At 43.5% G+C, this 23,952-nt stretch overlaps 1 long non-coding RNA gene across 1 annotated transcript in view; it reads right to left on the bottom strand.

Annotated features, from left to right (window-relative positions):
* LOC114901562 overlaps positions 1-23,952 on the bottom strand; it is a 117,883-nt gene that overhangs the window by 41,772 nt on the left and 52,159 nt on the right. The window contains exon 3 of the long non-coding RNA XR_003795221.1: positions 7,170-7,274. This is a non-coding gene — a long non-coding RNA (uncharacterized LOC114901562). The remainder of the gene's footprint in view (positions 1-7,169; positions 7,275-23,952) is intronic.

The following is a 23,952-nucleotide window of genomic DNA, read 5'->3' as shown; positions in this document are numbered from 1 at the left end:
GACCGCCTCATGCAGACTACTAGCAACTAAGGCAGACCCAGAAATAGTAATAATAACCATTTATTTAGTGTATGGAAACTCTTAGTGCCCCATTAAAATCTCCTTTGGATCTCTTCTAGCAGCTCCATGATCTAAACCCTCAGCTTCAGAGGGCTTTGCTGCTAACAGCAGGCACTTGTGACCTTCTCCAGAGGCTTGACCTTGGGCACCAGAGCCACCTCACCTGTGCAGAGAACAGAAAGTGGCTGGGGATTTAAATTTCTTCCAGGAAGCCTTGAAGGCAATGACTGACTGAAGTAGAAGTAGGGGTGTCCTGCTTCTTTTCCTCAAGGCTGGATAAACTCTATGGGTATAATTTATGCTCCAGAAGTTCCTGTGGGATCAGGTTGAGACTGACTGATTGTGATTTGGGCCATTTGAGGGCCTTCAGGTAGTTTAATTTCACCCTTTGCTATATTCCCAGCATTCAAATAGGCCTAGCAGAAATCCCACCTAGGAAACTGCCCAGCCCAGGAAAAACTCCAATCTGAAAACTTGGCAGCAACAGCCCAGTTCAGGCAGCAGAAGAATGCTTTTCCTTGGCAGCCGTACTGGCATCTGGGGGAAGTCCTGAAGAGCCTAGAGGGCTTCTCTAGGGAAAGTTTATACAGCTGGGAAGCAAAAGCAATCTGCTAGTCCTCCCTGCCACCCTAAAAGGACCACTGCTGTCCATGTATGGCTGCAAATCCAGTTCATAGGGCTACCATGACACTACATCCATAATGAGTCTCGTCTCAACAGCACCCCTTGACTCCTACCTGCAGGCAGCCTAAGGATGCTGTGATGGTTGAATTTTATTTGTCAACTTGGCTAAGCCATGACAGCCAGTTTGATCAAACATTAGTCTGGAGGTTGATGTGAAGGAATTTGGTAGGTGTGATTAATTTCTACAATCAATTGACTTTAAGTAAAGCAGATTACCCCTGACAATGTGGGTGGGCCTCATCCTATTAGTTGAAGGCCTTAGCAGCAAAAACAGGTTTCTGGAGAAGAATTCTTCCTCAGGACTCAAGATAGAGGTCCTACCTGAGTTTCCAGCATGTTAGTCCACCCCGTTGATTTCAGACTTGTCATCCCCCACATAACTGCATGAGTCAGTTCCTTAAAATAAATCTCTTTACATATAATTACACACAATCCCCTACTGGTTCTGTTTCTCTAGAGAAACTGATACAGGTATGTTCCACCATTCCCAGTCTCAAATGCCCCAGGAAAACATGACTATGGCCTTCATTTTAGCCAGTTCTTCAGCCACATTCAACCTAACTGAACTTGAGCTAACCAGCCCCCTAGGCTTATACTTCCAGATTGCAAGTATATCCCTACGATTATGTGTCTGTCCAGTGCCCAACTGCAGTCAGGTGCTCTTTTGCACACTCTTTGGACAGGTAGCTGATTACATAGCTCAGCTACCTATCCAGCCCCCATGGAACATGCCTAGAGCCAATCTCTACCCTCCTTCACACAGAACACCCTATACCCCCAAAGTACACTTTTCCTCTGCCATCTCCCGGCATGCTTTTCCTCCTGGAACCACTGGCACAATCCAGTGCTTAGCAAACTTCCTGGCATATGGAGGTGCTCACGAAAAATCTGAAGGAAAGGTTGTCATTTAGCAAGCTCAGGAGCTCCAAGAGGATTTTTGAGAACTCTTCTGGTGGACCAAGGAAAGTTAGAAAGTCCATCCACCCTCTCCCTCAAGTGGTAGATCACTGGCATCTCAGTGGAATGCTCTACCATCAGGGTCAACTCCTCCTCACCTGACTGTACTCACTGGAGCACAGGTCAAGGTTCACCTCCAGGCAAACTGTTTCTGCTAAAGGGAGAGGAGTCAACCAAGAACAGGTAAATTGCTAAGTATAACCGTATCTTGTCTCGGTCATCATGTCCCCTGCTCCAGCCTCCTTCGTACCAGCCATATTTGATCTACATACACAAGCATTCTGGGTTTTGCCTCCTGTTTGGTCAGTGCTCTCCATTCAGCTTTGTTCTCTCATAAGCTCTCATTTTGAGATTCTGGACTCTGGAATCAGAGATATACATTTTAGAATCCCGGCTTTATCACTTACAAGCTGGGTGACATTAAACCTCAGTTCTTCACCTGTCAGGTGGAGGCCATCTAACAACTTTCCAGGACTGCTGTGGGTTTAGAAGTAATCAGAGAATTAGTGAGATCTAGCAGAGCATCTGGCACACAGTAGGAGCTTTTAAAATGTCAGCCATTAGGGAGTTCCCTAGTGGCCTAGTGGTAAGGATTCTGGGCTTCCACTGCCATGGCCTGGGTTCAATCCCCAGTCAGGGAACTGAGATCCCACAAGCTGCATGGCATGGCCAAAAAGTAATGTCAGCCATTGTTATTATCATTGTGGGATAAAAGTTAATATTTGACATCCAGGCACCACCACAATTATTTTTGTAAAAAAAGACATCTTACACCTGGGCCAGGATAGCCTGCAAACCCTTCCAGACTGGAGAACCTAAGCAGAAGACTTCCCAACTACTCCCATAAGTCTGCAACAAACTTAAGACAGGAAATATTAAAAACTACTTAAAGATTTTGTATTTTGAAATTTCAATTTTCTTAGCCATTTACAATCTTTGAGCTTCACTCTTCCATATGTGAAAGGAGCTGGTTTGTCAGCTTCCCCTAATGGTAGCTCACAAAAATAACTTTTCATGAGAAGTCTATAGAAAACTGAATTAATTCCTATGATTCTTAGCTCTAAATGCACATCATAAGTAACCCCTGTACAGCTTTGTAAAATGTTCTCACACTGGATCTCCAAGAAAGAATTCCACTTCTATGGGTCTCTGTGTGGCCTGGATGATTGCATCTTTTAAAAGCCCCCTTGGAGATTCTGATGACCAACGAAGCTTGAACACCACTGACTTACTCTCTGATTTTAGATAACTCAAAACTGTACAGAGAGGTGCGATGTAGAAATAGATGCGGACTTGCACCATGGGGGCTGCGGGCAGCCCTCAGCTGTTCTCAGCCTGCTCTCTGTTTCCCCCACCCCCCCCGGCCCCCAGCACCTCCGCATTCTGCTTGTCTGGATACATTAGTTCAGACTGCAAGTTACCCAACTCCTGCAGGGTTCCAGCAGGGCTTCAAAGGGGTGGAGCCCCTGCTGCACTAGGCAGATGCTACCTCAGACCAGCAGTCCAGAGGAAAATGGGGATGGGGAGGAGGGAGCTGTGTATGGAATAGAAGCAAGGAGCAGAGAAAAGAGAGAGGGTGAGGGGTAAAGCTGTATTTATGCACCTGGCTGTCAGAAAAGAAGTGTGACCAAGTAATAGGGGTTTCCGCAGAGAATAACAAGCCCCTCCCAGCCATTCAGAGGTTGCCTGGTTTGCTGCACTGTACATAATGTTGCTTCTGCTTCTGTTCACATCTCTTTTAGAGAAAATTATTGCCTAGCATTGTTACGTTCCCCTGCATCTTACTCCTGTCCCCACTCCGTGACAGTACGTTATCGGTAGGTTCTCTCTCCTCCTATTCTCATATCTGGTAGCAGGATGCAGTGGCTAGCTGGCACAGATTTGTTGCTCCGCGGATTTGTGTTGCATTAATGAATGGAGAGCTGGTAGACTGCCCTCCCCACACGTACACACACAGTGCCCCAGACTCTAGATGCCATTCTACTTTGTCCCCAGGCAGAATGCATCCCTCCTTCCTCTGGGTCTGCAGCATCTGGCACTTCACTTATGGTTACTCCAGTCTAATCTGTCCTGTAGATCTTGGGTTACGTCTGTGTCACTGCTGCCAGGCTGTGAGCACCTCAGGTAAATGGGTTGCTTTGTCCACCAACTCCCGGTACAGCACTGACATTAAGTAGGTTCTTGAATATTTGCTACCTCCAAGCCAATTTTCTATCTCCATATTATTTCACTGTCATCTGGTTTCTTCATCACTTGGAATAAAATCAATGAAGGGGAAGAAACACCGGGTAGGAACCTGGTCATACAGCTGCAGATAACCTATAAGACCTCTTGAGTTTCCATATCTGTCCACCAACTGGACTGAATCAGCTCCAAGGACACCCAGATATTGAAGCACTAAACATACAGAAGATATATGGAAGCATGGCACTGGGGAAAGCAAATGAACCTGTATAAATTCCCTGCAGATCAACCTTACTTCATAGAAACCTCACCCTTACTTTGAAAAGTGTATTTTATTCCCATTTGAAGAACAAAAAAGAGAGTCTCAGAGCTTTGATTTGTTTAAGGTCAGAGAGAATGCCTAGGATTGGAACTCAAACCTGTCTGAACCCACAGCCCACTCTCTCCACACACTGCTTCACCAGTGGGAGACTGACCACACAAGACAGTGTCTTGGGGATGGTGCTGAAGAACCATAGCTTCATTAGGATGGAAAATAGTTTTCATCCTCCCTTTTATCACAGATTGTAATAAAAGACAGAGTTTCACAATATGACATTTCACAATATGACATTTCACAATATGACATTTCTATATTACTAAATCATGTCCTTTCCCAACTCTGCCTTTATTCCCCTTTTGGAGTCATTTTAAAAAGCTAGGGGCATTTAAAATTTTTATTTGAATTATTGAGAATGAAGATAAAATCATTCCCAGCTTTTTATAGGCCTTAGGGCTTGTATTCCTACACCATCCTACCTCCACCATCCTACCTTACAATTTCCCCCTTCTGTTCCCCCAATATACATAGAAAACCAAATTTATCAGTCCAAGTACACCCTTGAACTTAGAGTCCATATCCTTCTACTAACTTTGGCTAAGAAAGTTTCTTGAAATAAACTCTGAAACCTGTATGACATATTTCATGAGAATCTAATCTAGTTGGTTTCCCAATATTTATAATATGAGAATACCTTTCCTACCAAATATAAAAATCCATCTCCACCTGATAATAGTTGTGCTTTTTAAAGTATCCATTGATTGAGAAAATAGTCAAAATGATAAAAAGTCAAAATGAATTCAGTCGAGTTTGGAAATGTTTATATTTTCTGCATCTATATGGCATCTATAATCCATCTGAAAAGTAATCACTTATATATGTGTGAAAAATAGCTGACTGCAAGATAGGCCAGGCCAATCATCAAGGGCCTTAGGCAGCATACCAAGGAGATTCATATTTATTTTGTAGGCAAAATGGAGTCAAAAGTTTTAAAGCAAACTGACAGGACCAGATTGATTTTTTTTTCAGAAGATAATTTTGGCAGCAGTATAGAGAGCCAATTGTGAAATGGGAAGAACAGTGGCAAGAGTTCAGGAAGGAAGTGGAAAATGACATTGGAGCCACAGTGATGTAGAGATACCTCTGACCCCAACATTGGAGGACTTGGTAAGCAACCAGGTATGGGCAGTGCAGGAGATGGAGGGCCCAAGATGTATCAAGATTCAGAAACTTTTGGAGACTGTTACCTCGAAAAGAATAAGGAACACCAGAGGAGGTGTGTACTTTTTGGATGGGGTTGGGGGTTGGAATTGGTGGAATGGTTGGTGAGATTGAATGGATTTATATGTACTAAGTTTGAAATGATAGGGTACATTCAGGTACTGTCTCTCCTGCATGCCACTGGATATTAAAGCCTGATAATGAGGAGATCTGAGCTGGATCTTTAGGCAGCAGTAAATCATAGTTGTTATGATAATAGCTTACAAGTCAGGCAGACCTTGGTTCAAATCCACTTACTAACTGGCTTGAGCAAAATCCTGAACTTTACTGAGCCTTAGTTTCCTCATTGGGAAAATTGGGATAATTAATACCCACAACAAGGGTTTCTTACAAAAGACTGCAGGGTTTTTAAAAATTAAAGACTATATATATTAGTAACTCACATGGCATATAATAGCTGCTCGACAAATAGCAGGTGCTGTTATGTAGATTGCAAGCCACCAGAGTAAGTGGTACCATCTCCTGATATAGTGAAATTTATCTTTCTTGGAGAGCAAAAGAGAGAAAAATAAAAGGCAGGGCCCTGGGGATGCCACACTAGAGAAACAACCAAAGGAGGTGCAGGCAAAAAAAAGGCTGAGAAGGGCTTCCCTGGTGGCGCAGTGGTTGAGAGTCCCCCTGCCCATGCAGGGGACACGGGTTTGTGCCCCGGTCCGGGAAGATCCCATGTGCCGCGGAGCGGCTGGGCCCATGAGCCATGGCCGCTGAGCCTGTGCCTCCGGAGCCTGTGCTCTGCAGCAGGAGAGGCCACAACAGTGAGAGGCCCATGTACTGCAAAAGAAAAAAAAAAAGTCTGAGAAGACAAGAAGGAAATCAGGAAAAGAGGGTGACCTGGCTGTCACTGGAGGAAAGAGCTTCAACAAGCAGAAGGTGGGTCCAATTCTTGAAGCTATGGACCAATCATTAATCTTGAATTAATAAGGAAACCATAATGCCCTGAAGAGTGACGTGAGATAATGGCAACCCACTGGGGCAGTATTCAAGCACTCCTAGAGCTATGAAAGGTGAATTATCAAAACCATTATATAATTACAAGAGAGAGAACATAATCTGGATTAAAAATGAGAGCATAGTTTAAAATGAGAGCATAATCTGTATTAAAAATGAGAGCATTGACATTGCCAAAAAATGATGCATCTATTTGACATACCTGGAGCAATTAATGTCTACTGCTAAAGTTTCCACTACAGATGCAAGAATAAAAGTAATCCTTGTGATTTACTATGCTGTATACCTGTTACTTAATATTGTACATCAACTATACTTCAGTAAAAATAAATAAAAGGTTTAAAAAAAGAAATAACCTTATCAAGAGTAAAGAGCCTGTTTTACTCAAAAAAAGGAATCAAAATTTCAAGTTAAAGAAAATTGTCCAAACAAAAAAATGTGCAAGTACTCGTCTATCACTCATCTGAACAATCCAATCCATCGACAACTGCTGTTAGCTCTATTTCCAAAATCAATTCCAAATTCAACCCCTTCTGTGGTGGCTTTCTACTTTGTTAATTTAGCTAAATTGGAGCTTTATTTCCAAGAATTCCTGTGGGTTACATTTTGACATAAGAGAAATTTGCAGGAGATTTCACTCTCCAAAGCAAAGCGGCAGCCATTAAAGTCTAAAGGTCAGTACAGGGTGCCCTGCGGCAGTTCACTTATGTTGTTACAGTTTGACTTGTTGGTTCACCTTCTTGGAGCAGGGCAGCAGCTGGGCCCAGAGCTTCTCCAGCTCCCTCAAGGTCTCCTCTTCTGTCCTCTCCACGTCCTGGATCAGGTACTGGGTGAAGGTCACCTGCGACATTAAGTTGGAGGCACTGAGAGATACATGTAATCCCAATTTGTCCCCAGTCTCCCCTGCTTCACGTTCAGCTTTTCTTCTCAACTCGTGGACCTACTGACTTCAGTGGCCTCAGGCCTCCACTAGACAGAGAGGCACCAGCTTTCCAGAGACTTCTCTATCTCCTCCCACAATTGTGTAAGGTCTAAATCCTATAATAAATCCCATATTCCATATTATTCACAGTGGTTTTTTCCCCTGATTGAACGCTGACTGATATAGAAATTGAAACTAAAAGTGATTCCAGGGAACAGAAACTTAGGGATGGTTCTCTAAATTAGCTTTGAGTTATCTGGAGCTGATTTCCTGATACAGTTAAAGAGACAAGACTAAAGGAGACAGTGGTAGTTTATGACATGCAAAAGATTTAGTTGAAGTATCACCAGGAGACATCTGTAATCAAGTGTCAACAGAAGGCAAGGATTTGAGTGAACTAACTGCTATCAAGGAAGATTTTAGTGAAAATAAAAAAGTTTGGGAGTGAATGAGTGCTTCTAAGTGCACTGAAGAATGTGGGGGGGAAAAAGAAACTGATGAGCTTAAGGATTTATAACTGTCCTGAAAGATAAGGATATCCTGGACCACAGACCAAGATTTCTGAAAACCAAACATGAATTTAATCCTTTGGGTGGCTGAATTACAACACAGGTTGAATTCTCAACTTTGCAGCGTTTCTTATGTTAAGGTTAGGACACAGATTGAGAAGGAATACGAATTAAAATTTGCGATAGGAATATGGGAGCAGATTCCCATGATGCTGGGGACCTTGAACCCCTAAATTCTACTGATCCTCAAGTCCCAGCAAGCCCCAGGAGGTAATCTATGAAGTGTGACTCACAAGGAGGTCAATACACACCTCGAGAACTGCAATATTTTGTCAGTACATGTTGACAGAACCTCAGTAATGTGCAAGGGAATGGATCTTAAATTGTATTGGACCAGGGAAGAAGAAATATATTGTTGGACCCTCCGAAATTAGTTTCTTTAAGTGCACAAAGCAGAGATTCTGAAATCAGTGTGTTAGCTCGAGGGGCTGCAAATGACCCTAAACCTGGAGTTAAAGGTACTTTACACTAAATGAACTTGAAGTTTCATAAGCTTCTTGGTATACTGATGAAGGGATCCAAAGGCTTTGGAAAAATGACATGCTTAAGTGGACTTATCATGCAATACTTGTTCAGATACCTCTATGTCTCCCAGAATGGTCCTGCAGATATACCTTCCACTAAGGCTTTGAGAAATGCATTGGGGAAGGAAGCCCAGCTTCCATAAAGAGCGTTATGGTGGCTGTTCTCTAAAGGTTAGAGATGAGAGGGGGAAATGCTGCCATCAAACTGGGGTCTCTGAATTCAATGGGGAGAATGAGATACTGGACTGGCAGGAGCCAATTGGTAGCATTTAATCACAGAAGACAAGGAAGATATGGTTACCACAATGGGCAGCAGAGCTGAAAGTCAACAGAAGAGTCTGACCCATGGAGACCTTTGACTTTCGATAGTTGATCGTAATGTCCCTAGAACTGAAATAGCTGATCACCTTACTAATGTCCAATTTGATTAGTATAAGTAGTGTGGCGAAAAGAAGTCATACCTGATTCAGCAATAAAGAATTGTGGACCCTCAACCAATTGCCAGCCTTAAGCCAGTTCATGGGCCCAAAGCCCCTTGAAAGAAAGGAAGACAGGGTCTCCTCAAGGAACACTCCTACTAGGCAACGAAAAATATACACTCTAAGTCTTCCTTCCAGCCAGAGTAGTCTTCAACTTAGGGCAATTTTACCCTCCGAAGGGTAGCTGTCAACATCTGGAGACATTTTGGATTGTCACAACAGGGTAGAGGCCAGGGATGCTACTAAACATCTTACAATGTACAGGACAGTCCCCCAGTGACAAAGAATTATGTAGCCCAAAATGTCAACAGTGCTAAGGTTGATAAATCCTGCTTTTCCCAAGAGACCTGTGACCACTGAGTTCCAACAAGCAGAAAGTGAGTCAACATCATCACAGTTCGCAGTGATTCAGGAGGACCAGGGCTAAACATTCAGCTTGGGTTTGGCATATATGATAAATCAGAGTCACAGCACAGACTGAAGAGTGGTGTGTGGACAGTGCTCACGCACCCCTAGAACTCTGAAAGTTTAATTATCCCAAACATTACATAACTGCAAGAGGGAGAAAGCAATCTGGATTAAAAATAGAATATAATTAAACATAGTAACAAACTAAAATGTGTGCTTCAAGTAAAAATGTCAAGTGATCCTTTTTCACTTACCAAATCCAATTCATCAGCAACTGCAATCGAAAAATCAATCCTAAACCCAACTCTTCCCACTTCTGCTACCCCCTCGTTGAAGCCACATGTCTCTCCTAGAAAAGCCACTTTAACAGCCTCTTTACTTCCTCCCTTGTTCCTGGAGAATCTACTCTTGATATGCGGCTGCCAAGTGGTCCTCTTACAATGTAAATTACTCATGACACTCCTGAGCATCACAGAGAGTACAGCTGAGGATGTGAGATCATAGTGTGGGGATGAAAGTGGGAACTCTTTCCTACCTTGAAGGAAAGCCCAGAGGTATGAGTAAAGAAAACACTGACCCAGTTTTGCTCTGCTTGATGGAGCAAATATGGAAGGTCTCCCTGGTTTTCCTGCATCCATTCCTGGTCTTGCCGCCCTTCCACACGCACTCTCACAAATTACCCTTCAAAGCAGCAGAGTGATCTATTCAAACCATAAATCAGGTTGCTCAGCATAAAACAAACACCCACAAGGAGGCTTCTGGAACCAGCGCCTAATCCAAGTAGTCCCGAGTGGGGCCTGAGGGTCTTACAGCGTTTCATCTCTCCAGGTAATTCTAATGTGTAGCCAAGGCTGAGACCCACTGGCCTACAGCTTGCTTCTCAAAAATCTAATATGCACACAAATCACCTGAGAGGCTTGTGAACTTTACTTTCTGACCCCAGTAGGGCTGGGTGGGGCCTAAGATGCTACATTTCTAACAAGCTCCCCATGTGGTGTTGATGCTGCCGCCTGAGGACCACGCTCTGAGTAGCCAAAGCCCGGGAGGGTAAATCATTGCTCCCCTCTACCCAGTTCACCCTTGCTCATAAATGCTTGAAATCATATTTTTCACCCTCTACCAGCCCTCCAGTTTCTCAGCCTCCTAGACCCACCAATAGCTCTGCAGTCAGCCAGCTCAGGACAGAATCTGTGGACAAATGAATGACAGAATGATGATGTCCACTATGGAAGACACTATATTTCTTCCCACTGTACAGTAAGGCTTCCTTCCAGGTAAAATTAAGCAAAATTCAGCCCTGCTATGTCCCACTGGAGACTGGATCTTCAGAGGGACAGGTTAAAACCTAATCACAGTACTCTCCTCTCTCTCATATGCATCTAGAGCAGTGTTTCTCAACCTTTTAATTATTATCACCTCCATAAGGAGCATTGTTAGATTTTTAAAAAATAAATTTATTTATTTATTTTTGGCTGCGTTGGGTCTTCGTTGCTGTGCGCAGGCCTTCTCTAGTTGTGGTGAGCAGGGGCTACTCTTCTTTGCGGTGCATGGGCTTCTCATTGCGGTGGCTTCTCTTGTTGCGGAGCACGGACTCTAGGTGCACCGGCTTCAGTAGTTGTGGCTCACGGGCTCTAGAGCGCAGGCTCAGTAGTTGTGGCGCACGGGCTTAGTTGCTCCGCGGCATGTAGGATCTTCCCGGACCAGGGCTCGAACCCGTGTTCCCTACATTGGCAGTCAGATTCTTAACCACTGCGCCACCAGGGAAGTCCCTAGACTTGTTTTTCTGATTGCACCGCCCCCCCCATGAAATGTTAACACCACACACACTCTCGCCCTTTGTAGGGACACAAAACCTTGTTAATACCTGTGTTTTTTGCCGCCCCCTTGTGGACAATATCACCCACAAGGAGTGCAGAATCTGAGCTCTGCCATTCACTCATTCCAACCACCCAGCTCCCAGGCCTGATGTGTAGACCACACACTTATACACTTTTCTCCAGCCTGACCCTTCCAGCCCAAGTTATACGTTAGAGAGGAAACCGTTTTTAGAATCACACAAACCAAGTTAAACCCAGCCTCTGCTATTTACAAGTTTGGGGACCTCAGGCAAATCTTTCCCTTTCTTATCCTAAGCATCTCAACTGTTAAATGAAATCAAAATATTCACACTGAAAAATTGTTGTGAGGTGTAGGGGGGGAGGGGAAGTGCCCTGTAAAACATAGATTATAATGCCCAACACAGGGCAAGTGTTTGATAAATGGTCGTAACTGGCCATGATTTGGGGGTTGCCCTCCAGAGCTTCATACCTCAGTTGAGATCAGATCCTTAGCACCTGGCTCCAGTAGCACCTTGATGGCCTTGTATACCACGCCAAATGAAGATTAGACGTCTGTCATCAGGCCACAGGGCAGCAAGGAGAAAGACACATCTTCCCTGGAGCATCTACCTGAGAAACAGGAGATCCTAAAGCAGTCCGGGGAGTATTACTGGAGTGGGATAGGGAGCTGAGAGGGACTTACCAGCACAAGTAAAGTACAGCCTGCAGCCAAGGCCACTGCTATCGATTCATAGTCCTGACCCAGTCTCTTCACCTCAACACTACCCTTGATTACCTCCTGGGCAAGAATAGGTCTGGGCAGCCCAGAAGTGCCACCCCACTCCTCTTCTCAAATGCCCCTGGAAACTCTGACTAGAGGCCCATTTCCAGAAACATGTCCAGCCTCCTTCACCATATGGACCCTAACTTGTCTCCAGAAATGCCCTCCCCCACCCCACCAAACAGTACTGGCCACCACTCTCCTACTTATCAAAGAGATTCTCCATCTTTGCAGACTATCCATCACCTAGACTGTAACCTTCACCGCCAGGGCATACCCCTACTTTGCAGAGTACCATTCAAAGTGGGTACATTGTTCTTCTCCTGTCAAGTCCAGCCACAACCAGAAAGAGTGAATCAGCACTTTTGCCTTCTACTCTACAGACATCGTGGCTGCCATCCTCCAAAGAAAACAGCCTCCCCACTCACAAAAGTACAATTTCCTCTTCGACCAACTCTCAGGTCTCCACCCCTCCTAGACACCCTGACATAATCCAGTGCTTAGCATGGTGATTTAAAAAGTCCTAGATGAATACCTGTTGCCTGTGTCTCCACAGCGGGCATCAGAAACACCCACTCCCCAGAGTATCCGACTGTCACTAGGGGCGGTGTGACCTTCCTACAGGTGATGTTGCCTCCCTCAGCCTCAACTCCTGCACCTGTCACATGGCAGTAAAAGCAATACCTCTAGGGATAATTAGAGGATTAGACACACAACAGACAGCCTGGCTCCCACTTGGGGCCTCTCTAGTGAGAGACTAACCTGAAAAGATGGTCATCCTGGTGATGCTGCCTGAAGAACAGGTGGCTTCCCTGGGAGGGGAAATCGTTTCCAATCTTTTTTATTTCATGATACAAATGAAGACCAAGTTGTATCATATTACAGTACAGACTTATTACTAAAGAATTATTATTATGTTTTCCTGACCTTAACCCCTTCCCATAGTTGATTCCACCATCAAGGCCAAAGGCTTCTTAAAGATTCTACCACCTAACAAAAATATCATATAAAATATTTAGTATTTCAACAAACAACCAAAATTTAATATTTTATAAGTAAATAATTTCTAGCCATTTCCATCATTTCAGCTTGTTTCTTGCAAAGGAGAAAGGTAACGTCTTATAATTTTCCTGTTAAATCGGCATATAAAATGAAATTTTAAATTAAAATTCTATCAAAAATGCATTTGATATTGTCATGGTTCTCAGCCCTGATGAGTCCTCAAAATCCACCTGCAGAGCATTTTAAACATAAAGTTGCCTGTTTGGGGCCATAGCAAATGTGCTGCAAAGAACATCTTATACTTATCTTTTGGTGCACATATATATCTGACTCTGTAGAGTGTATATCTGAAAATAAAATTGCTAAATCATAGGAGATGCATGTGATCAGCTTTTGTAGATCTACCTAAGAGTGCCTAAAGAGGTTGTACAAGTTAACACTCACATCAATAGTGTGTGAGAATCCTCACTGTTCTGTATTCTCACCATCACTTGGTACTCTGTCCTTTTTATTTTAGCCATTTCAGTGATAGTTTTAATTTCCATATCCTGAACCACTCATGACGTTGAGCGTGTGTTTATTGGTCATTTGTATATTTTCTTTGGAGATGTGTCAAGTATTTTTTCTGAGTTGGCTTTTTACTTGTTAATACGTAATATATATGTATATTATATTCAGGGTACAAGCCTTTTGTTTTATGTGTATGTATTGAGAATATCTTTCTTGCCATCTCATTCTCTTTTTTGTTTTTTTTATCTCATTCTCTTTATGGTGACTTTTGTTGAACAGAAGTTCTTAATTTTAATAGATCTTAATTATCACTTGTTAACTGTCATCAACAGTAAAATGGATAAATAAATTGAGGTTTATTCACAGAATGAAATACTATACAGCAGTGAGAATGAATAAATCAGAACTATTTGCAACAATATGGATGAACCTCACACAACACTGAGGGAAAGAAGCTAGACACAAAAGTATATATTATTTTAGGTTTTTTTTTTTTTGTTAAATTCCAAAAGCAAACTAATCCATGATGTTAGGATACTGACAACTTTGGCTGGGCTGTAATAACTGGAAAGGGGTACAAATGGCTCTCTTGAGCTGCTGGCGGTAAATTGTTTCTTGATCTGAGCACTGGTTACCCAAGTTTGCTCAGTTCGTGAAAGTTCACATTATTGACATGATATGTTTACTTTGATAAAAAGTTATGAAAGTAGAGGTTCATATGCCTGAGCTCCAACTCCAGAGGGCCTGGATGTCCGTGTTTCCTAGTGACTCAGATCTTCAGCCAGGGCCAAGGAACTTTAATCAATACTCTGGTCGTAAATATCTGCAGATATAAGGATTAGAAGCCCCATTTCTTGAAAAATGTCTACTTTGTTGGACACCCTTAAATGGTGGGATTATAGGAACTTCCCTGGTGGTCCAGTGGGTAAGACTCCGGGCTCCCAATGCAGGGGGCCCAGGTTCGATCCCTGTTCGGGGAACTAGATCCCGCATGTCACAACTAAGAGTCCACATGCCGCAACTAAAGCCACAACTAAGACCCTGCAGAGCTGAAATCATTAATTAATTAATTAATATTAAAAATAAATAAATAAATGGTGGCATTATAGAGTTATTTTTTCCTGTTTCATTACCACCTAAATTACAATGTTGTTTTGTGCAATTATTAAAATCCTGTGAATTACACTTCTCCATTGTCTCATTCATTTTTTAAATTGTTGTTTTGATTCTCTGGAAAGAAACATTTGCTTGTAAGTCTAGAAATGTGGTGAGAGGGAGGAGGGACAGAAGCTATGAGAAACTGAGAAGATAAACATGATCCTCATGGTGCTGGCTTTCCTCCGTCTTGTGCTACTCTGATTAGTTCCAGCCCATAGCCAAGCATCCTCATCTGACCAGGTGTGGGGGGAGAGTGGCGATGTACACCTCTCAGAAGGCAGGGTCCAAAGTTAATGGGGTTCTGCAAATTATGGAACAGAGTGAGGTCCTGAAGAACAGGAGAGACAGAGGCAGCTGCAGCTGCCAGGCACAGGTCTCTCCTGGGCTTTCTCTCTGCCTTCTCATGCCCTGTGTCTGGCAGTTTGAAAGCAGACTAGTCATTCATCATTTTTTGCAAGGGCCTATGAAAAGGGGTATGGACTCTGATGCTGCTAGACAGATTCTAGTTTAGATCAGAGGCCGAGGACTGGGGAATGATACACAAGAGGGGGATGACATGTTAACACTATATTTGTGAGCCTGGAAGGAAATATGACTCTGGATAATGGTGATACTGGCTAATGGGGTCAGTTTTGCAGAGACAAAGAGCCCCCATTCCAAGTCATTTGGTGGTTGACTGGTTTTCACACTTTAAAAAGCCTTCCTTCTTATTCCCAGGCAAAACAAATCCTTCCCTCCTCTATGGTTCTGCTGCACTTGGCGCTTGTGTATATCCCACTAACCAGCAGCATCACCTGGGAACTTTTAGACCTGCACATCCTTAGAAGCCGAACCTACTGAATTAGAAACTCTGGATACAGGGCCCAGTGATCTGGAGTTTAATGAGCCCTCCAGGTGATCCTAATGCAGGCTAGAGTGGTTCTCAAACTCTTGGAGTACCTGTTGCTTTAGGTGAAGGGCACCTGTGCAGTACGCCATGTAGGACTTGGAAATCAATGGAATGTAGGAAGGCAGAGAAGTATTAAAAGATGAAGATGTTTCTAGTTTTGGAGACTGGATTAGTTGTACCATAAGGCCAAATAAGGAACACAAGGGGAGGAGATATTTCAGTTTGTTATTATTTGTTTGTTTTGTGGGATTCATAGAAGGTAAGGAGCAGGTCATAAGTTTGGTTTTATGCCTGTTTTCAGATGTGCGAGCTCCATGCGTGTGTGTTTCACTAAGTGGCTCGAAGTGTAGATCTGGAAATGTGAGGTCTGAGCTGGGGCTATGGACAGCAGGAAGCGCTGGTTATAACAACAGCTGAGGAGCCACATGGGCCTGGTTTTAAATCCAAGCTCTCCACTTTTAATTCTTTGAGCTTGGGTAAGTTCTTACACCTTCCTGAGCCTTTGCTCCCTCATCTGACAATTAGAATAATCATACCTACCCACAGAGTTCAGGGAAGGATTGAATGAGACAACATGTTTAACTCAATTAGCAAAGTTCCTGGCTCATAGAAATGGCTGGTGCTACTACTTTATAGATTTGTGAGACTGCAGAATATAGATGGGAAATGCAGGCAATGGAGTGGAGCTGGTCACCAGGTTGTGCAAGAGAGAAAAAGCAAGACTGAGCCTGAGGATGCCAACATGTGGAGGGGGCCAAGCAGGAGCAGCGAAGAGATCAACGAGAAGGCACAGGTTTAGAGGCAGGAAGAGGATCAGAAGAGCGTGGCCTGTGGGTCAACGGATGAAGGAATTAGATCAACAACTGCACACATTGCAGCAACTAGTCAGGACTGGAACTAAGAATTAGCCATTTTGTTTGACGATGAGAAAGTCAATGGTGACTTGGAAAACAGCAATGTCAACAGAAGTGTGACGGGAGAGGCAGAACCCTCCAGCCACATCGAGCAATCCTTATGCTGTAAGTGTAGTCATTAAAATGGATCCATAGTTGGAAGAGAGAAAGGGAGTGTCATCCACCTTAAAAATGGGAAGAGCCTAATTAATGGCATTAGTACACGTAAAGGAATAATTTGCCCAGATCAAAAACCTAGGAGTCAATATTTGTTTCTTTCCTTTGCCTCTCACATCTGAGTCATCAATTACTCGTATTGGACCGATCACCAAAATAAATCTGTAATCCATCCACCTCTTTGCTCCACTGCTGCCACACCAGTCCAAGCTACCCTCATCTCTCTTCCCCAGGCAAATGCAATAGTTATAACTTCTTTCCTCTCTTGCCTCTCCAGGTGCCTCCCTACCCCTGCCCTCTTCCCAGCTGCCTCAGAGATTTTTTAACATATAAATCAATCACAGTAGTCTCTTTGTCAAACCCTCCAGAGGCTTCTCACCATACTTAGCAAATAATCAAAACAACTCACCTTGGTGGGCAAAGCCCCACTGATCTGTTTCCGCTTCCCCTCTGAGCCTATACAGTCCAATATGGTAGCCACCAGCCACATGTGGCTACTGAGCATTTGAAATGCTGGTAATAGTAAAAAAAAAAAAAAAAAAAAATCTTTAATATTTCTTTAACAATTTTTACACATATTTATATTCACAGAGCCAGATGTGACTAATGTGATTGAAAAACTGAATTTTAGGTTTTATTTAATTTATATTATCTTAAATTTAAATAGCCACATGTGGCCAGTGATTACCATAGTGTACAGCACAGAGGTAGAGCATGTCCTTCATCGCAGTAAGTTCTACTGGACTGGGCTGCTCTGGCCTGATCTGCTATGTTCCCCCTTGCTTACTGGATTTCAGCATTGCCGGCTGACCTTCTGCTCCTCACTCACATTAAGCTCCTTCTCCCCTCAGGGTTGCTGCACAGATTGTTCTCTCTGTCTAGACTTTGTTGCTCGTTGATCTTCAAACTACAGCCTTGTCTCAGCTTCAACGTTACCTCCTCAGAAAGGCCTTTCCTTTCCACCCAAATGAAAGTTTCCCTATTATGTTATCTTCAAAGCATTTCTGGCTAGGTAAAGACATTTTCCCTATGGGTTGTTGACTTGTTTATTGCCTGTGTCCCCTTTTAGGATGTTACTTCCCCAAGGGCAGGAACCTTGACCCTCTAGTGTAGGTGGAGGACTTAAGCTTTGAAAAATAAGAGGCAAGGTTGCTGAATGTGAGCCTGCTGGGGATAAAGGGATTTGAGAATCCAGGAAACCTAGTAAGGAACTGCTGAAAAGGATTTAATTACAGCTAAGGGGGCCACTGGGCATCACTGAGGATCCAGAAGGGAGTAGACGTCATCAACAGTTTGCAGTACAATCTGTAGTGTGATTTTTCTCCAATAAGAGGAAGAGCCCAGATATGCTTATCACATTTAACCCTCACAACAACCTTTGAGGTGTGCTGAAGTGTCCCCACTTTACAAGTTATTAAAAGCAGAGAGATTAAGGACCCTACCTAAGATCATGAAGCTAATAAGTGGAGAAGCTAGGATTTGGCCCCTGGCATTCAGAACCCAGAGTCAGCGCTCTTAGCCACATCACCATATTGCCCCTCTCCTTATTAGAGCTGCGCATAGTGGGTATTTCATTAAAAATGTGATAAATGTCCATTGCAGGGCTCCATGGTTTCCCATCCCTTCCAAAATGGTAAACCAGGCATAATAAACAAGATGAGACAGATAACAATACCATTTGAATAAATTTACATAAGTCAAACTTTTGCACAAAAACAACACACGTAACGCAAGGATGCACAGAAAAAATAGACATTAAATACTTTAGAATGGTTAAATAAAAGAAAATTAGAACAGAAATAGAGATACAGAAAACAAACTTATGGTTACCAGAGGGTAAGAGGGGGGAGGGATAAATTGGAAGATTGGGATTGACATAAACACACTACTATATATAAAATAGCAATAGATAACTAGTAAGGACCTACTGTATAGCACAGGGAACTCTACTCAATAGCCTGTAATGGCCTATATGGGAAAAGAATCTGAAAAAAGTGAATATATGTATATGCATAACAGATTCACTTTGCTATACACCTGAAACTAACACAACATTGTAAATCAACTAACCTCCAATAAAAATTTTTAAAAAAGAAATTAGGGAAAAACAGGGAATAGATAAATAAAACAAGAGAAGAGCCTTGCATGGACATATAATGATAACATGCCGTGAACTAAGAAATAGAACTGGGCCCTCTGCTCTGAGGCCAGGGAGACCACGGGCTGCCCAGCCCATCTCTCTAGCTGTGAGGACCAGGGTCAGAAGCTTCCCTCCTCCCCTCAGAGGTCTCCCACCATTCTAACCTCACAGAGCTTGGGGTGACATGGGGAAGGTTTCAATTCATACAGAACTGCTTATAAATATTAAAAAAACTTTTTTACTATTACTAGCATTTGTCACTCAAAAATATGAATGCGTATCAATTTTAGGTGAGGCAAAAAATGGACCTTCAAATCAAAAGCCTATAAATAAAAATACTATATACTTTGGTGGTTCTCATCTTTAGAATAACTCAAATACACTTCCATATATTAGGAATCCACAGCACTAAAGCATGGCCCAGGGATCCAAAGTGTGTGTGTGTGTGTGTGTGTGTGTGTGTGTGTGTTAAAAGCAGCCCCGAGATGATTTGCATGACCAGTCTCACTTGGGAAGCATTGCACTGCCACTGAATGACTACCAGTTTCCTAGTCAGACATATAAGGGAGGGACATTCCAAGCACGGACAAGGACAATGCAGCATGGAAAGTCCTGGTAAGTTCTGGAAAAAGTCATCTACTAGAGCTCTGGTTTGTGGAGATCGGTGGTAGAAGCAGATGTGATGGGGTCAGACTCCAGAGGTTCTAGGAAGCAGGGCTGAGAGTGCTACACTTCACCCTGGAGACATCAGGGGCGGCACAGGTTTAAAGCAGGTGGTGGCCCGATCAGGTGTGCTGGTTGGAGGCGTGACTCTGGCAGCCAAGTCCAGTGGACTTGGGCGGAGGGACTGGCGCATGTGCTAAGTTAGAAGAGGGAAGGCAGCCCCGTGGACTTGCTGTCTAACAGATGAGGGAGATGGAGGATAATGCTTAATTTCCTGTCCTCAGAGATCGGGTGGAAGGTGGTCCCTTTCTCCAAGTACAAATTGTACACAGATAAGGTCAGGAGGAATAGGGCTGAGCCACCCTGGGAATAAATAAACCTCTTCCTTTTTTGAGTCATGTAAACCAGAATGTGGATGTTTAAACTGTTGTGTTCATTTCATCCTGACTCTGCCCCTAGGCTGGAAGCCTGGGAGGAAGGAATAACAATTGCAGTTTATTTATTCCGAATACAAATGCTGTGTACAAGTAGCTCAGCTTGCTCAGTGTCTTGTGTTTGATAATTTAATTTAGTCTTCTGGCTCCCTGGGTCTGTCTGGTCTTGGTGTGTAATTGCTTAGCAAATCTGCCACCTCTTTAAGTCTTGAATCATCCTGGTGAGTATCACTGACCTACCAGACTATATTGTTGGTCATGCTGGTTTTGAGCATCTATATCCCTTTATGTTTTAGTACTTTCTCCCTTCTACCCAGATCATTCCCTTCTCGTCTGCCTTGTTAGACTCCTTTTTTTCTCTGCCTCAGTCTTGCTGGATATTATAAAAGCAAAAGTTATCATTTCTTATATAAAGTTCTACTCTAGTAAGCATGTTACAGTTCAGCTCAGCATCCTCCACAGCGGTGGCTGGGGAAGTCCCGCCGGGAAGATGAGCAATAATCCAGCAAAGAGATAAGACATGGACAAGGGGGGGTCAGGAAATGAGAAAAAGGGAAGAGGCCCAAGGATTCACATGGAGACTACAGATAAATGCATTGAGGGGAGAGACAAAAGATATTTAAAACATTGGAGATCACTATTCAAGAAAGATGTGACAAAACAGAAGATTAAACAATAATCACTGGGGGCAGAGATGTGGGTCAGGCAGATATTTTCACTCAATTCTAGTATAGTAGAAACAGGCATCATTGCTGAAAACTTGAAAAGATTTAAAAAGAAACAGCTTCTTACTGTAGCAATTCCACCTAAGTTAACCTCTGTGAAGAATTCTATCTGGTTCAGTGACACATATGAGATTCCAGAGAACTTGCTCCCTGCACTTACGTTTAGGGTCCCAAACTGACTGGCCTCCCGTGCTGAGAATCCTACCTCCTCCCGACAATAGCAGGAGAAACCAATAGAGCATTTAATTCACATTAGAAGCAAAAAAATGCAAAGTCCAGAGGAGAGCAATGGAAGAAGGAAAATGCAGTCAGTGAGGGTTGATGTCATTAGGGTTAACATCAGACTCACAGAACTTTGTCCAAATCTAGCATCATTTTTTGCTACCTCTTATTTAAAAGGTTTTGATTTATGCACTCTTTCCTCATCTAGGCTATGGATTTTCACAGGCATATACTGCATTCTATTTAATCTGTGTATCCCTAGTAATGGATGGTGTACCTAGCACAGAAAAGGCACTGAACACATATCTGATAAAGGAATGTGGTTATTTTCTTGACAAAATGATAATAATCGAAACTCTCACTAGAAAAAAAATTCACTCTGAGAATCATCACCTTAGAGACTTAAAGAATTTGGGAGTCTGTACTCTGTGTTCCTATCCCTTTAAACAGAGTGAGCCCACCCAAGTATCCTACTACATCTGGCCTATAAGATCCAGTTGCAGAGAAAAATTATTCCAGAAAATTTCCCTGGTACACTCCCCACTTACACCAGATCCACTACTTCTGCTGCTACACCCGGCTCTCCAGACTCGGGGCTCAGTACCTCTGACATTGATAGGTGCTCTGCGCTCCTTCAGGTTTGATGACTGACAAAATTTCCTCTCTGGTTCATGAAACCTCTGCTTCCCACCTGGCTCTTGTGCCTGCTCGCCCCCCAGTGATTATGATTTTATTAGGCTCCAGAAATATCCTCAGGATAATCAAATCAACCCTCAGAGTGCTAAGTCAACTTAGCAATGAATACACCATGAATTGAATTAATAGAGACACCTGTGTTCATTTGGGTCAATGACATTGGCATGGCTGTTCATAGCAATCACCTGGGGAAATCTAAAACTCTTGACTCCTGGTTACCACCTCCATCGATTCTGATGTGATTGGTCTGTGGTGATGCCTGGGCATCAGAACTTTTTAAAATTTCCAGGTGATTCCTATGTAAAGTTTTCAAATCACTGCTTTAGGTTGAAAACCAAACTGGCACCATTTTTCCCCCAAACTGCAGAGAACAGACATTACTAAATGAAAATGAAACAACTTCTTAGCATTGTGTCCTAGTCTCTTGTCTGAGTATATAATAGCACCTATATAAGGGTTACTAGATGAATGTAGCTTGGCTTAGGTGACATGTTAAAAACCACCCTGCAAGTAAAATGAGGTATGTTGGCTGAAAAGGTTTCAGACTTGTTAGAACAAATAAATAATTCCAAAACGTTAATGCCATGAGGATTGATTCTTCTCTCTAAACTGAGAAGCAGGGGTGAATGTTCTCCCCACTTCCGATCTTAACTGAAGGCTGAAAGCTATCTGTCCCCTCAGGATGTGGGTCAGGATCTCCCACCTCACAGAATTAAGAAGGGTTGGCATTCTCTGACTGGCCCCTCCCACCTGCCCAGGATTGGCTCTTTTCATATCTGGAGAGATATGGGCCTTAGCTCTTAAATGAGGGGACAAATGTCAACCTCTGGGTCTGACTCATGCCTAAGACATGCAGAGGGTGTCCTCAGAAGCATGCAGGGCTCCTTCTTCAGCTGTTCTTTAAACAGCTGACAGGGAAGCCCACCTTCCAGACACAACAGCTGAGGAAGCATTTGGACTCAGCTTCCATTCCTAAGACTCCAGAGATAAGGGCATGGCCCAGCCCTGGGTGCTGGCATTTTCAGCCTTAACTCCTGTGTGCTGTTTGTCCCTCTCTCTAGACCAGAAGGGCCGGCTCATACTTGGTGCCAAAAGCAAAAGCTTCGATTTCTGGGAAAAAAGGGGGGCAGTTTATTAAATTGAACAGAATGGTTAACAATGCTGTGAAAACTATACTACGTGCAGTTTAAATAAGCTGCACGTCTATGGTCTTCTTTCATTAGGCCCATTATTCTAGTTCTCTTTGGAAGCTTCTCTGAATCTCCCACCTGGGGAGGCCTGTCTTAGGATGGAGCTGGGAGAAGAGTGGTCACTAGCTGTCCACAACTCGCACCATCCCTGACATAAGATTCCAGGTGGATTCTGCCACAGCCCAGATAGGATAGCCCCCACAGGGGGTGGCGCTGTCATTTAAGAAGACTCCTGGCTCTTATCTCTGAACACATTTGGAGAGACACTGTGATCACCTGTCTACTTGCTGGTGGGAGAGAGAGGGGAGAGGACATCCATTATTGGCTGGAGCTACAGCTTGAACAGAATCAGAGACGGGCAGAAAGAAGCAGGCATGCCGGGAAGGCCGACATATTCTCTACTGACAGAACTATGTCGTAGAGGGACGAGAGAAAGCTCACAGCGGGACTTGTGTGGACTCAGGAGAGGGTCCGCATGTGAACAGCACACTCCTCTGTTATCTTGAACAATTATCTGTGGAGATAGCGATGAACTGGTCTCCTTGGCAACGGAGGCGCCTGGCTCCGCAGGGCTACCAGGCAGGCGTCTGCAAGCCTGGAAGGAGTGCGTTGCTCCCGCCTCTTGTCAACACCCACACCATCCAGATACATGTCCTGCCACTCCTCTTCATTGCTGTCCGTCATCTACTGCCTTCGAATCACTCTGAATCACTGAGTGAAACCCCCTCCACTCCAAATCTTGAGAGATTTCAGCCTCTATGAAGATAGCCAGTGAGCAATTTTACTTCCCAATTCCTGATTGTCCTTTGCTGCACTGCATTTCAGTCCCCTAATCCAAGGAGCTTGTCCGGGATCTTAATATCCTGGAAGTGCCCCAACTCAGAAATTCTAAACTCCAATCATCTGTTCTCAGATCACCGCCTACACACTTTCTGCTCTACCTTCATACTCACTGCATCTGTTCACAAAAAAAAACTCTTTAACTCCTCAACCCATTCTCTCTTCACAGTCTAGCAGGACCTTGTTGGCCTCACCTGCCACTACGCAGCCCAGGCCCCTTTGCTCTGAATTACTGTCTCACCAGAAAAGTCAAAACCCTCAATCAACGCTACAAGCTACCTCCTCTGATTCTAAATTCTGGCATTGCTGCTGCCATGCAGGATGGCACAATGCGACAACACAATCATTTCTAGTTTCCAACCTCAGCTGAGCCCTCAGCAGTGTTTGTCAACCTCTCTATTTGTTTTTGACCAGCTTCATCCCACCTTCTCAATGGCTCAGTCGATTGCTTCACTTCTTACTTTATCCACCAAACCGGCA

This window comes from Monodon monoceros, unplaced genomic scaffold, assembly GCF_005190385.1.
Source record: "Monodon monoceros isolate NGI ecotype Baffin Bay Population unplaced genomic scaffold, NGI_Narwhal_1 Super_Scaffold_2, whole genome shotgun sequence".
Classification (NCBI taxonomy): domain Eukaryota; kingdom Metazoa; phylum Chordata; class Mammalia; order Artiodactyla; family Monodontidae; genus Monodon; species Monodon monoceros.
This window is presented reverse-complemented; position numbering and strand designations above follow the sequence as displayed.